The sequence below is a fragment of the Struthio camelus genome, chromosome 1, assembly GCF_040807025.1.
Source record: "Struthio camelus isolate bStrCam1 chromosome 1, bStrCam1.hap1, whole genome shotgun sequence".
NCBI lineage: Eukaryota > Metazoa > Chordata > Aves > Struthioniformes > Struthionidae > Struthio > Struthio camelus.
Genome location: NC_090942.1, coordinates 113987675 through 114003328, shown reverse-complemented (window position 1 = coordinate 114003328; position 15654 = coordinate 113987675).

Sequence of the window (15654 nt, the reverse complement as noted above, 5' to 3'; positions counted from 1 at the left end):
CGGCTGCCGTGCCGCTGGCGCGGAGGCGCCGCGCTATATAGCAGCGGGGCGGTCCCGGCCCCGGCCCCGGCCCCGGCCGCCGGCAGCCCCCGCCCCGGAGCGGCGGGAGCGCAGCCTGCCCGCCTCGCCCGGAGCCGGCCCGGTGCTGGGGCGGGGGCCAGCTGCAGGGCCACGGCGCCGTGTCCAGGGGGTGGCCCCTTGGCCAGCTGCCCCGGGCGGAGGTGTGTACTGATCTCCCGCTCCCTGCGGCCGGGGCTGTCGCTTCCCCCTTTGTTCCTGAGACTCTTTGGGTCGTTTCTGCAAAATCCCGCGCTGCGGGGATCATTCGTCCGTAATAACTTACTGGCTTCTCCGTGTGGTCGAGACCCAGACCCGTGTGAATCACATATCTATATAACGGCTATCTAGATTTTTTTCTGTAATCTGTGTTTTCCCTCACAGAAATAGGAATAAATACTCTTGCCAACCTAAAAATACTTGTACATATGCATACGTACACGTACAAACCCAAAAGCTCCTTTTTCTCTCTACCCTAGAAGATCCTGTAGCCGGCCGGCTTCACGTTGTTGTCACTCTTAAAACACACTGTGACAGTCCTTTTCGACCTCTTCAAAGGATTGCTATAAAGACTTTCTCCTTCAGAGTCACGTTCTTAAGAGTTAAACGTGTACAGTTTGTAGATTTCCAAAGGCCCATATTCTTTCCATGCATCAATCTATTACTTGTGTACATGTGAATGGGCTGACTTTTAATGGGACAGATCGTTACAGAACATAGGTTTAAAGGATTTTCTGTATGCAAACTCTCCAATGGTTTACCAGACAACTTCTTTCTCAGAACTCAGCTAGAGATCATATATACATGTCACATTTGTAAGTCATTTTCCCTCTCGATGTTTATAGTCAGGTTTGAAGACGATATATCTCAGATTATTATGGATTTCTAAAACACCTGATGGATTTCCTAGCTGCTTTAAAGCTACCTGAGATCTTACTGATAAATCCACATGAAGTTTATAAGCAGTAGTGGAAAATTATTAGAAGCACTACAATGTTGTACTCTCAGCTTTTTTAATTTCTTAATAACAAAGTTATTTGTTTGTTTGACTGGTAGAGACTTTTCCCTATGAATTTAGGCTTCCAAGCCAATATCTGTTTTTCTCAAGATCTATACGTAAGTTCAACACTAGTCTAAAACTGGTCATACTGAGCAATAGGTACTGAAACGGAGAATTTACCTGAACTCTCCCTAGTATCTGAAATCTAACCTTTTCTTCATGTGAGGCTGATGGTATTGCAGAAGGAGAAAAGCATAACCAAAAAAGTATAATGAATACACAGAGGATTTTGAAAAATGCATGGTAACCAAAGCTTTACAGCACTGTATGTTTGTAACTTACTTGAGGGAGTTCAAGTCTCCCTAAATTCTCCAGGATCTTAAGTTATGTCCAAAGAAGGTGAGGAAAATAACAAGGATGTTAAAAATTTTCCAGAGTGCAGTAATCTCCTACTCTGTCAGGAATGACAAGTAGATAGTAAGGGATGAAATTCCCCAGATTGGTGGGAATCTTGTCTTAAATACTTGCCACAGATACCAAGAAGATCTTCCTACTTCTTCTTATGCATTTGCAAGACTTAGTTATCATCTCATAAAGCCACAGTTTGTTGAACTGAAATTATATCTGTCATATATTTACACAGCTAAAGAAACTATCCAGGTGGCCACAACACCGTCTCTTTTCCAGTGGAATTAACAGCATGCAGAGGGAAATATAAAACTAATTCTATCTTTAGTGAATTATCCAGCACTTTTTTGACATGCTTTATGTTAGTTTATTAGCCAAAATTGTATATACAGTGACTATTCCTGGTCTTGTGATGATCTTTGGTGCACTTATCATCACACAAGTCTCTTAGAGGGAAAAAAGAAAAAAAAAAAAAAAAAAGAAAGAGTATGGCCAGTTGTGTTTTAAGACCAAACAGCATTTCCATACTTTTCAGGTTCTTCTTCATCCTACAGCTACTTGTTCCAGTGGGCCTGCTGAAAGAAAACAGGACTTTGGTACTGCGTCAGAAGAATTTCCCTTATCGATGCAAGTTCCCACCACGTAAGAAGCTACCTATTTTTTCTGTCTACCTTCCCCTGTCCCTTTCATAGTCAAAGTATATTTCTTTTTTCAGGAAATGGTGTTTTCAATTAAAAATAATTGCTTCTCAGACCTGGCAAGTGCATAATTTGCAATTGTTTACCTAGGCCGATTAAAAGGCCCCTGCAGAGGAACAGTTGGTTGCTCACCTCAGGGACCACACTTATGGCCTTTATAATATGTTCACTCTGTGCTGATATCCTGCTTTCATTCTTAGTGTATATCACATTTCAGGACTGTGCATACCATACAATAGCATTGTCAAGTGACTGAGCAGCCTGGAATTTTAATAAAATCTGATTAACTCTGTTACGACTCAAACACTAACAACACATATTTTAAGGTTCTAATACCTAGAACATCTATAACTCTAGTCTCTTACATGTTAGGGTGTTCCAACTATTTCAAGTTTAAAACGATTGCTGCAAAATCCTAATACCGTGAATATCCATGAAACAGCTCTCTGAAAGATGGACTACCTTTTCTTTGGCAGCATTATTTTGCCACATCGCAGGTTTTGTTTCCTACTCCGGAGAAAACAAAATCAGAAAGAGGGTAGTTTAGCTGACATTAAGTTGTCAAAGTATTGCTATCTTCAAATCAGTGCTAGGTACCTTTCCAAGATGAGTTTTAGTTTAACACAAATTATTTGCCTAATTACAGGAGAAAATGGGTAAAACTGTACACTTTTATTCCACTAGATGTGTAAATCATTGGATGACCTAATGGTATTCAGCCTGTGAGTTTGTGAATTAACATGATCTTTAAATGCTGATGTGTGTCTCTCCATTACTTTTTAACACTTAAAGAGCAGATTTGGCCAATCTTAAAAGGGTACCATTTAGTATCAGTAACAAATTGTCAAACAGGCCTAAAATGGAAAAAAAGGCACTTATATCATACAGTCAGTCACCCTTTGCAGCTTCTTTTGAATTCCTCTATTTTAGCATTCACTAAAGTGGTAGTGCTTTATATCTTGTTTTCATGAAGTACTGTTTAAATGTCAGTGACACCTGTATGCTTAGTTAATTTGTCATCAAAGATTATTTTCATTTTCTTATTAGTTTCCCACCCATATCTAGATGCCTCGGTGTATAGGTAGGAGGAGAAAATAGTTTTGCTTGTTTACAGCAAGCTATCGCACATGGATAATTTGTTAAATAATATCAGCACAGTCTATCAGTCTGATATGTCATTGTCTTCCAAAACTGGTTTAAGCTACTTAGCTTCTCCTGCCAACTTTCTTGGTATTTTAACGGTATTATATTTTTTATGGTTTTTTTTCCCCTGTAATTATGGAAAAGAATTCAGTACAGATCCTGAAAACATTTGAGAAGATGCAGGATTTACTAAAGGGGGAAAGGGATTAGAGAAATTTTAAGTTTCCTTTCTCTCCTCCTTCCTGCAGGAGCACGTGAGGTACCATCCACACTTGGAGTTAATGCGATACAAAAGAAAAAGAGGAGAGGAGAAGAGAGGAGAGGAAAGAAAATGTAGCATTGTTTGCAGTTCAAGCGTCTAAAAGGTGACAGTGTCACTTAGAAATATCCAAGCTACCTGTGACTTAGTGGTCTGCGTAGCCTGGGACCAGCAAGCCGCACATGAATTCTGATGCCCCAGTAGCCCATTTCGAATGGCATTGTTCCCATGTTCATCCATCTAGCTCTGAAGCCAACTCATACAGCGCTAACTCAGGTATTTCTGCAGAGTGCTGCTTTGCACAGTGCAAAATACCATTGTGGTTGTACATGGAATGCAATACAACTGACAGTTACAGAAAGTCCTGCCAAGAAGCAGCAAAGTAATTTAATTTCCTTCAATTATAATCCATTTAGGTATAACATATAGCAGAGGTAGCTTTAAAAAAATGAATAAAACCTTTTAGATAAACAGGGTCTCTTAAAGGCCACAGGACATTTTTTTGCAAATTACTACAAACGTAGCAAATTCACAGAATTTTTAAACATTCTTAAACTGAGATATCTTGTATTTAGTTAAGTAACATGCTTTTTTCCTCCCTCAACATTCAGTTAAAAACTAGTTTTTCAGGAAAATCATAGTGGCTACAAACCTAATTTACTCATATTTCTTTGTTTTAGTTCAGACTAATCAGTAGAATGAAATTCTGCAAATGTTAATTAAGCCTGTTTCTCAAAATAGATGCAAAATATTAGCTCTAAGTGAGCAGCAGTTCTGTCCTAGACTGAGATAGTAAACCCTACTTTGAATTGCCAAGATGGACATTACAATAACTTCAGGACTTTTCTAATAAAGATGTGTTCAAGGCAAGGAGTTAATTGAAGACAGCTTTTATTAGAAAAAATCATCTTTCTAGGTGAAAATAATGGTTCATCAGAATTCACAGTTGTGTCAAATTTCTGGTGACTCTTCTTTCCCTATCCTCTCATAGGAAGTAGGAATTGCATAGAAATATTGTCCAAGTTATATGCCCAGCTTCAATGTCCCAGTGGCTTCTACCAGAAGGAGATTAATTTACATATCCTTGGGTGAGTACAAGCATATACCTCTGCTTGATTTGCTTGGATGAAAAGTTAATCCTGGTTACTGGTGTTCATCAAATATCATGTAGAAAAAAATTGGGCGAGCAGAGGTGTTAAGGTTAATGCTATTATTCCACTGTTTTATCCTGTTTCTCCTATGTATGAGGGACCATGATAGGACCCCATTTGGTCTTTAAGGTCTCTGTGTATTACAGACACAAGCAAGATTTGTCTGAGACTTGCCACTGCATCCAGCCTGAGAGTATAAACATTTCATTTTTATTGTGACTTTTGTGTAATATTACCTCTGTGTAATATTACCTTATGCTTATATGTTTTATTAAAAATTTTAGAAGTTTCTGTAGAGTTTCTGTAGAGTAAGGTTATTTGGTATGTTACAAGAGTCACTCATCAAATTTTCAGACCTTGTTTTTAGTGCTTCCTCTTAAATAGTGTTGTAAGAGCAATTGAGCAGAAGAGGTTTTCTGGGAGAACTGATAGGTGCTTTTGTGAATGAGTAACCATATAGAGAGAGCATAGATTTTTATCTTGTACTTCTTAGGTTTAGTTACAGTGTTGTTTTTCCCCAACAGCTATCTGTTTCTAAAGCATGACTGTTATCTTAACACACCCATTCTTCCCCTCTCAGCTGCTTTCAGGCTTGTGAAAAGAAGAGGTGATTAGAAGATCTGGCAACCAATAAAGGTTGATGACAAGTAGGCCTGCTCAGCAGTAAATGTGTGGTTGCTCTCTTTCCTTATTTTGCTTGTAGAGCCTGAGCTGGTTTGTTGTGCTTTGTTGTCTCTTCTTCCAGCTAGAGGTATTTGTATCTAGCAGGTGAAGGGTTTCATCCAGGCTGTTGAGAACAAAGGAATGGCTCAGGTGAGTACTGTTTTTTGTTAGGGTATATAGTTAACTATTTTCAGGTGTCTTTTGCAGTTGTATTTCTTATGAGTTTCTTTAATGTCTATCCTAAGTATGATAACTGTATGGGCATTATTGTAAGGATACTTCAGTGTTATTCTGCCTCCTTTGTTCTTTCTATGTTCCCCTGCTATTAGGGCCTGCACCTCATTCTTACTCCTGACACACTCGAATCATGCTCTATTAGCCTTGTAATACTGTGGAAGCAGGATGATAGTGCTGTTTAATCATAATCTCATTTGAATAGCAATGATATTGCCACCTGCAGAACTTTCTTGTTCCCTGCCACACCCAATTCACTAACAAAACTTTTTTTTTCCCTCAGGATCTGCTGCCCTCTAGTGCTGAGACATGGGATTCTGACATGTCAGATGAAGAGGTGAGAGCCCAGGCAGCCCTGACTGGTGGGGATGTCTTTTCTCTCCCTCCATCTCTGTAAGGGCTTAGTGTTTCCTAAGCAGAATAAGAAGTCCTGCCTGTAACTCAGCATCTGTTTTTGTCAGTGTTTTTAATGACCTAGGTGACTCTATTGCAACCCTACATTTGAGTGGAAGGAAGAAAAAAGGGTGCTTCACAGACTAGTTCCATTTCTTAATGGGTCCTAATCAAATTGTGTGATTTGTCATCAAGAACTCTTATAATACAGAGCTGTGAACTCGGTGAAGTTTATAATGCACCTGCTTCTATCTCCCCCAAGCAAAAGGGGAGGAGAAAGCGGCAATGCTGATGTTGACAAGTTACAATCCCAAGTCTTCCTCTTATAAGTAGCTGTTTGACTCTCTTCCTCCTGGCTTGGATAGGTCAGCCCATATCACTGAGCTAACCTACCTGATATGTTTCTCTATAATATGAAGAGTGAAAGAGAAGATGTTGCATGTTGTGTCTGAGCAGCCTAAATTATACTTAAAGTCAGGCTGGCTGGTCTAAAAGTGCAAGACATGAGTGCTTCGTGCAGAGATAATTTCTTGCATCTCTGCTTGTTGAATTGTGTGGACTATATGTCAGTCGGGTGTTAAGACCAATAGAAGTGAAAGTGCAAGAGCGAAGGGAAAGAGATATCAGAAATATACATGAACATAGACTGTCTTGTGTTGCTCCAGAGGCTATTGTACTCTGCTTTAAACAGCTGACCTCTCAGGCTTTTCTTGCTGCCCTTCTGATCTAGATCTTCTTGCCAGCACTGCTTGGAAGACCTCAAAATAAAAATTTAGTTTCAAGAGTAGAAGAAAATTGTTACCTTTCAAGGGTTCCTTGAAAGTTCCTTAGAAAAAAAGACCTGATGCAAGTAGGTTAACTTATGTTAGCAGTATGTAGTATTTTCCAGCCTTGATTGAACTTTCAGGTTGGCAAGACCTGCTTCTTTAAGGCAGAAACTGAAGTAAGAGCTCCCTAAATCTCTGACTTGCAATTCCTCGTTGGGCTTATGTAGGCTTATAGTCTGAAACTTTCACATATGCCCCCAGTTCAGGACACTCTCCTGTGCAGGCACTAGATCTGATCAATTTTTATCACTGTGTCTAGGTTTCCACTAAGAAAGAGTTTTACTCTTGCCTGGGAGAGGATAACCTGGATGATACCCTGGAGTATGACTTCTCTGGCCCAGCCTTAAGGAAAGAGATTACAAGACCTCAAACCCTGCAGATGGGGGGCGGGGCTGTGGCCTAACAACAGGCAGGAAACTGAAGGATAAGGACTAAAGGCTTCACATCTGAGAACTTTTTTTCATCCATACAAGAAGCCTCCCATCATCCCAATTCCCAATATTGAAGACTAGAAGTTGGGTGCCAAGATCCTCATCTCCTGTCTTCTCCTTCATTCCCCCAACCTGCCCACATGCGCTTCCTGCACAAAATAGGCCTTTGCTGTGCTGGCTTTGTTCTAGTCTAAAGTTCTGCCAAAAAAAAAAAGGGGAGGGGGGGAAGGTTTGGAAGTTGGATCCTGCCTCTTGCCACAAGGAAAAAGGTGGCAAGTGGTCTCTAGGTGCCTGTGACTGGTGGCATTCCTGTACAACTCCTGGTTTCTGACTTACCCTCTTTGTTTCAGGTGCTATCCAGGGCAACTGGATTTTGGTGTTTCTCTGGCTGGGCAGCCAGTGTTTTAACTATACAGAGAGTACAAATGTACACAAGTTTAAAATTAAAAATTAAAGAGACTTCTGTAATGAAGATGGATTGCTTACATACCTACAGCTTGAGGAAAGAGGACTGGGGGAAAAACCTTAGACTTGAACTGGAGTTCAACACAAACAAGATAACACCTGCAAAAGCACACACTTCTAGTGCAAACACATCTAACCTTTGGTGCTCCAGTTAAGGAAAGTACAGAATATCTGCACAATAAGATAATCACTCTTCATTGGTATACTACGTTGCTATACATACAGTATTGCCTGTTTTGTTTACTGGTCTCGTAGTATTTCATTTCAAAGACTAGACAGCATGGCTCATTAGCATGATCTAGTCCTCTTTCTGGAACTGAACGGTTTGGGATGCTAAAGCTCCAGAACAGGCTAAACCAAATGGCAAGTTGTTATTCTAACCTAACATGTAAAACAGTCATCTTGGTGGATTTGCTCTTTTGAGATGATGGTATTTTCCAGACACCAGGTCTATTTAGCCTACCCACACCTTAGGGGGCTACTTCTTTAGCCAGGAATACCTTAGTCACAGACACCTCTCTAATATGGAAAACTACTTTGGTCTTATAACCTTCAGTAATTCAGGTGCTGTGGTAACAAGGTGTTAGTGGCTTCTCAGTGTCTTGTGATTTTTAACTTCTGGAGAGTCAGGATCAATTCTACTGTGGTTCTCAAGGGTTTACTAGGCAGAGATTTTGCAGAGATGAAGTGGCTGATTCAGCAGGAAACATAAATGGTTTTCTTCAGGACACATACTAGTATCTCTTTTCACTAGCAAACCTACTTGTGATCCTACCTTGCGGAAGCAGGAATGCTAGTTATAAACACTGATTCCCTTCGTGGGAATGCAAAAACAACGTTGGGGAAGCCAGGAATTCTGAAGGCCTGGCTCTTGTTCTTCTGTCATGTGAAAAGATTATCTTTGCGTTATAAAGGCATGCCTTGTAAGTGATGCTGTAAAACTTCCATGACAAAACTGAGCTTTGGTAAATAATATCAGCTAAATATGCTACCAATTTCTAAACAGTTTTGCTTTCCTTCTTCTTTCATCCCTGTTTCCCTACAGGCTCCTGCAGTGAACTACTTTTTTTTTTTTTTAAAAAAAAAGAAAAACCTTCCACAAAAGACTGCAGCAGCTAGTTTCATGAATAGCTTGCATAAAATAAGAAATCATCCTCTAGAAAGTGTAATAAGTGGATTTTTAGTCCTGCTTTATTCAGTCCTCTCCTTAATCTCATGAGACTCTACATTGTTGAATTGAAGCTTCAGTTGTTTTCAGAGTGAAAGGATTTATTCAAGGAGGAAGGATTGCTGAAATCTGTAGTACAGATCTTTTTCTAGAGGAATGGGAATTCCTCGATGAAAAGTTAAATTACTAAAAGCCTGAAAAGAACGATATAGCTTTGTAGCAAGAAAGTAGGCATGCCAAATGATCTCTAGGAACAGAATAAAAGATTACTCTATCACAAGAGTACGTATTACTCGGGATACCACTTCAAAAGCAAACATTTGGGGGTTTTGCCTTTGCTAAAATAAAGCAAGAGCAAAAACTGACATACTAAGAATGCCAGCTACGCTTGCTATAATGAAAGCTCTATGTAGTAAGGTTGTGCAATACATATTCTAACTTTAAATATGTGGAATACCTTAGGGATATCTGCTTGTTAAGATGGTTTTTGTCAAACTCCACATTGCATGAGTTCACCCATGGTTTCACAAATTTCTGAATTTGGAATGCCTTCAGCTAACTAGGCTTGAATTCCAAATGACAGGCTGCATCCACAAGGGGATGGGATGGAGAGTGCTTCATATCCTCCTGGAGGAAAGGCACTGCAGAAAATTGCTTTGAATGTTTATTATTCCTTTTGAAGTCATCTGGTTGTCCCTCTGTATGTAGGCTGGTGAAAACTCTGCCCTTTTAGACTTATAAAGAGGTAGTAGAATAAGTCAGATATTGGACAATGTATATTTTGGAATGCAGAGTTCCATTTTGCTCACTCGCAAAGCTTCTATCATGAGGCTAGTCCACAAGTCAAGTAATGAAGGATTTCTCTTAACATTTTGGTATCATCTGCCCTGTGAAAAACATTTAATTAGTCCTGGAAGTGTCTCTGTTTTCCTCTTTCCCTAAATCCTGCTAATAAGCACTTTAGTGAGGAAAATGCTACTTAATTAACACTAAAACGGTAGTAACTCCTCATAGCTCAGTAAAAGTAAAGCATTACATTAAAATAGAACAAAGTTGGGGCTAAAAGTAAGTATAAGATCAGAATTCTATTACCCTCATACAGGTTAACAACTTCCAAAGCCTCAGACTTTAATAGAGCTGCTCATGTAAGTAGGGATTATACTTAAGAACAGCAACAGAGAACCTTTTTGTTCATCTTTGGAAGATCATGTTAAGGGCAAAAGTCCCCTTTTTTAGGGTTGTTGGTAAAATTATGATATGCTTCAATAGTAGAAAAAGAAAAACAAGCTTAAACTTTAGTACTTTGTTTCGCAAAAACCCCGAATGAGTCAAGAAAACTAGAAAAATCTTATTTTACAATGTAGTATTCCCTGCTATCCAGACAGTGATGATAGCTATAAAGTAAGGAAGTGATATAAGCACGACTTCTCTAGCTTAAAAGCAAAGCAAAAAGCTAGTAACATTTGTGTTCTATTTTAGTTGCTTCAGTCATAAAATTGAAAAAAAAAAAAAAAATCATTTAGGGCATATATCCATCCTTGTTGACATTTAAGGAGAATTTGACACATAGCTAGTACAGTCAGGAATATTAGGATGACATATCTTGCTAACCAAACTTTAACCAAAAGGTTAATTGTGGGTAGTTGTCTCTTCTAAGGACCTCTTTCTCCCCTGACAAGTTCTGAAAACTAATAACTTAGCACACACACAACCAACCAAATACATAATGTAAAAATAAACAGTGTGCATGTTTGGGGTAGGGGTTGATGGCAGGAATAAAGTACCTTTGTACTTGTAAATGTGTAGCTACTACTTTCCTGTTCCTATCTCATAATTTCCCCTGAAAACACCAATATCGGGCTATTTTCGTCTCTTTCTCTTCTTAGTTTCCTTTTCCTCCTTTATAGATGTGTTTTTTTTTTTTTTTTAAATGAGATCAATCTGCTCTTCATCTTTCATTGAGGTTGAACATGAGCTCTTGCACTCTCAACAGAACCATCTAGTTTTATCGACGGATTTCTTGACTCCTGCATACTTCGTGTTTAACCATTTAGGACTAACTTTCCCACTCATGAAGATGAGTCCACTTTAACACGTCATAATCTCTCACCAGTTGAAGTCCTTAGCTACTGCTTTATCTTTGTTTTGCTCTTCTTCACTGACATGACTTCCGTTCTGCTGGTATTTGTTGCATGCAGTTCTCTTCCTGTGGTCCCCTCCTCTCTGTAGAGAGAATGCTAATAACTGAATCTTTCTTTGTGGAAAATATGAGGTTATTTAGCCTTTAATGAAAGTAGGAGTCACTTTGGCATATAGAAGATGTATGTTTCTGTCCTGTGAGCAGGAGGCAAAACGGGTGAATGTATTAAGTGCAGACCTTCTTACTGTATGTGGCTCTTCCAGCTGCCTAATATGGAAAAGCTGAGAGCATTTCCTAGTGAGAGGGAGTAATGGATTGCCACCAAGTGACTGCAATGGAACAGTACTAGAAGTAGCTGTCTTAGTTGGCAGAACTGGCTACAAGTATGTTGTGCTGCTGAATTAGCTCAGGAAAGGGTTGGTTTTGATCTGATTAGAGATCAGAAAAATGTTACTCTACTCTACTAATGAGTATTTCCTAGAGAGGCTTATACTGCCATCTTCTGGGAGCATGAAAAGAGGCAAACTAAAGCAACATTTAGTTTGCTAAATGGGAGCTTAGGGAAATGAATTCTAACTTCAAAGACTAAAAAGCTCTTCAGTGACTTCTCAGAATAGTTTGCAGAATTCAGGAATTAGGGAGACTATTTAACTCTGTTTTTCATCTTTTTGACCTCTAAACTTGTACACTTATATTTCTGAGGTGTATTATCTTTACTAGTTAAAGTTTTTAGTCTGCTTTTGACATACAGATGAATAATCAAGATGATCTGCTTAGATCTTTTAATCTTTACTAATGTAATATGATGTTTATGATAAAAGCTGGCCAAAATAACTTTAACAACTTCTCACTTCTTACTTTAAAAAAAAAAAAAAATTAAGTTACAAGTTCGAGATGTTTCACTTTTACTTTCTTAAAAAAAATTGATTTTATAGAAACATTTTTTTTTTTTTAATCAGGAACAGGAACGTTGATCTGCAGAGGTATATTGGCTGGAAAATCCTCAAAGTAAACTCCAGAAACTATTATGCAGAAAATTCTCATTTAGTAAAATTAACTTTCACCTATGCTTCTTAATGGTTCTAATTACAAGGAATAGGGAATCTGGTAGACAAAATCTCACTTAAAACAGGCAATACTTTTTTTCCTTTTATATTTATTTGATTCTTTTGTATTGGCTGAAATTACCCTTTTTATTACTACTTTCACATTGACACTATTCGCTTTTTGACATATTTTCCAGAGTAGAACTTCTTATGCCCATAGAGTCTAGTCTTCAGAGAGTCTTAATGGTAGAAGTAGAAGTGGTGATAGTATGTCTAAAAGCTTTCAAGATTTAGCATGGTTTTTATAAGTAATGGACTTTTCATCCTATCTTGAGATCATCACATGTGCTCCATATTCCATAATTTCTATTTCATTGAATTTTGAGATTTCAGATCTACCTGCTTTTCCATAAAAATCAATAATTTATTAAGTTGTCATGGAAAGGAAATGAGTCATCACTGACTAACTTTACTTTGTTCAGTATGATACAACATTAACTTAATAGCTTCTGAACGTATCCTCACGTTTAGCAATATATCACTAATGTTGCAACTGTTTCTCCTTAATAGTGATCCATATACTGTACGTCTTCCAATGCTGTTGATATGCTTCTACCATTAATGACTACATAGCTCCAGCTATATAACATGTGTGCTACAGGTTCAAGGTCAGAAAGAAAAGTGGTGAAGGAATATAAATGTTGATTTACTTTAATGCATTGTTTATCTGCATTTGTGACCAACAAGAAGACTATGTATCCTTCTCCAAACATCACTCTGATACGAGCTTCAGATGTTTATTCTGAAGGAGCAAAAGAATATTACAAGGACAATGAGAGGGTCTGCATAAAGAAAAGTGTGATGACTTGTCTGCATAAAGAAACAGTGTGCAAGACTTCTGATTTTTTTGTAAGGAGTAAATCTAGAAAAGGGATTCTGAAACATCTCATTCAAGTTCTAGATTTGCTTACCTCTGTAACTGCACAGGACTGGAAGTGTTCTCTTAATTCATTGAATTCATCTGGTGCAGAAGTCAATAAATCATCCTTAGGAGTGCCTTGGATGCAAAGGTCAGACCTTTTAAAAAAAATTTTGTAGAAGTAATCCCAACCTCTGACTTGCTGATAAACTTGAGAAGCTTAGTCTTAAGCATATGTAGCCATTATAACGTTGGGTGCGCTAGTAAGTTCTTCATAGAAGCTATTTGTGCATTGACTAGATCTGAGATTTTCCTCCCTTAGTTGAGGGATACATCAGGTGAAAGTGCATTATTAAAAGTGAGCTGGAGAAGATGAACAGGGATCTCCAATTCTGTAGTCGGGAAATGTCTTTCAAGTTACTTGACTGTTGATGCTGAGAATTCCTTACTAAACAGAAAACAAGATCTACTAAAGATACTTCCTCAGACAAATATAGTTTCATGGTGTCGCACCCCATCCCTGAATGTTTGAGGCAAGGGATCAAAATTGTCACGAGCCTTGTGGAAAGGAGTATGCTGAAAACCAGACAGTCTTTTGGAATCAGTGGAAGTGTAATTATTAATATCAGTGGGCTCAGATCCATTCTGTAGATCCATTTGACCTCATCTACCTTCATTGGCAGAACACTGTGGTACTTGCAACCAGGGCAGGTGAAATCTGATCTACTGGGGAGAGGGAAGAACTATGCTGTGAGAACTAGGACACAGGACCACACGTTGCACCAACTGGCATTATTGGATAAATCCTCACTTGCTAACAGTCTTGTTCTTTTGCAATATACAAGAATCATCCTCTTAACTGTTGAATTATACCGTGTGGATGGCATCCTTGAAAATTATACCATAATGAGTATTCTGCTTTTTAAAACATATTTCCTGAACAGTATTATGTGAACAGTAATTAATTCTGCTAGGCTCAGAACAGGATTACACTACTACTGTCTAGTCTGTCTAATCAATTTATTGCATCAAAACACCAAATAAAGAAACAGAAATGGGGAAAAATATTGTCTGCAAACTTTGTTTTCTTGTACTGTGAATAAAAATGCCAGTTCCCTAAGGAGGAAGAGAATTATGCTGAAAGTCTGGAGTAGCATTCATGGCATGACAGCTAATATAATAATCATCATTCACGTCATCCTCAAGAAATAGAGGAAGAGAACAAAGGTGAACTAAGTGGTCAGAATAAATACTTGAGTTAAGGAAGGTACTCTTGCAGAATACAGCCTCTCCTACATGCTGTGGGTTTAACTTTCACAATTTATAATATACTTGATCAGAAAGCAGAATCTTCCCTCTGGGGGTATAGTCTAATTTTTCCACAGTTGGAACTCCTGAAATGAAATGTGAATGAGAAGAATTGAGAAAGAAGATAGTAAGTTGAAGCTATACATGTGGGAGCATCAAATACTGAGGTTTGTTTCCATTTTAAATCTGATCAATATACCTTACTTCTGGCTCATAAACAAACACAAAGCAGTTAACCTGAAAATGAACGTTGCAGTGGAACCATCTTCTAAGAACATCAAAACAACTGAATTTTTTCCTCCTGGGGGAAAGTGACCATTTTTGAGCCTCTGTTCTTGCCAGTGGTTTTGCAGGGCAGAATATCCTATGACTGATACTGGGTCAAACTCTCCTTCATGTTTTCCCTCCAGGTATGCCCTGGAACTGCAGAGTACTGCTACTCTGGTCTTTAGGACCAGAGTACTGGTCCTAAAGATCTGATATACATCTATTTTGTGCTCAGAGTAGAGATTTAATTTCTTTCTCTTCTCTTTCTTGTTTTAAATTTATCTAGAGATAATGTCCAAATGATGTATTTCATTTCATGCCACCATAATTACTGGTAAGCTAGCCTTAATTAGTTCTTGTTTCAGTTATCCCCTTCTGTCTCATTTTCTCTCTATTACCCTCTGCTCTCCTCTTTTACTCACTTCCTTATCTCTGTGTATTTACTTCTCTGAAGTTCACTTACACAACATCAGTTTACAAAGTGGAGTGTTACCTGCATTTAAGGTCAGAATCCAGGAAAAAAAGATCAAGACGCATGTCAAATATTTTGGCAAACGTCTGTCTGTTTAATTCAAAGTCTGAAGGTCCTTATATCTGCTAAGGAATGCTGTTTCCCTGAGTCAGCTGGGCTGACTACTATTTATCTGTAAATTGTTGTCATCCAATGGAAGTTTTGAGGCAATATGTGCAACCGTAACAAGATAGTAATATTGCATAACTTTTATTCTCATAGCTACTCAAAGCCTAAGCTTAGTATTAACTGAACCTTCCTTATTGTACATCAAATACTTTAAAAAAAAAAAAAAAAACAGTTCGTATTGAATTAAATTATACATTTCAAATAATCAGCCAAGTAGATACCCAATACCAGGTATCCAGTGTAGTAACAAAATGTTGATCTTCAGAAGAAGAACAGGTACAGCTGTCATACAGTTTTCAGTTGTCAATCTTGTTCTAACAATAGTTAACTGAAAAACTGATGAGAAAGAGGTTACTTTTGTCACCAGAGCTGAACTTGAGAGACTTCACTTGTAGTTTTCCAGCATCCAGGAATTTACTGGTTGGAATCAGAAGTAC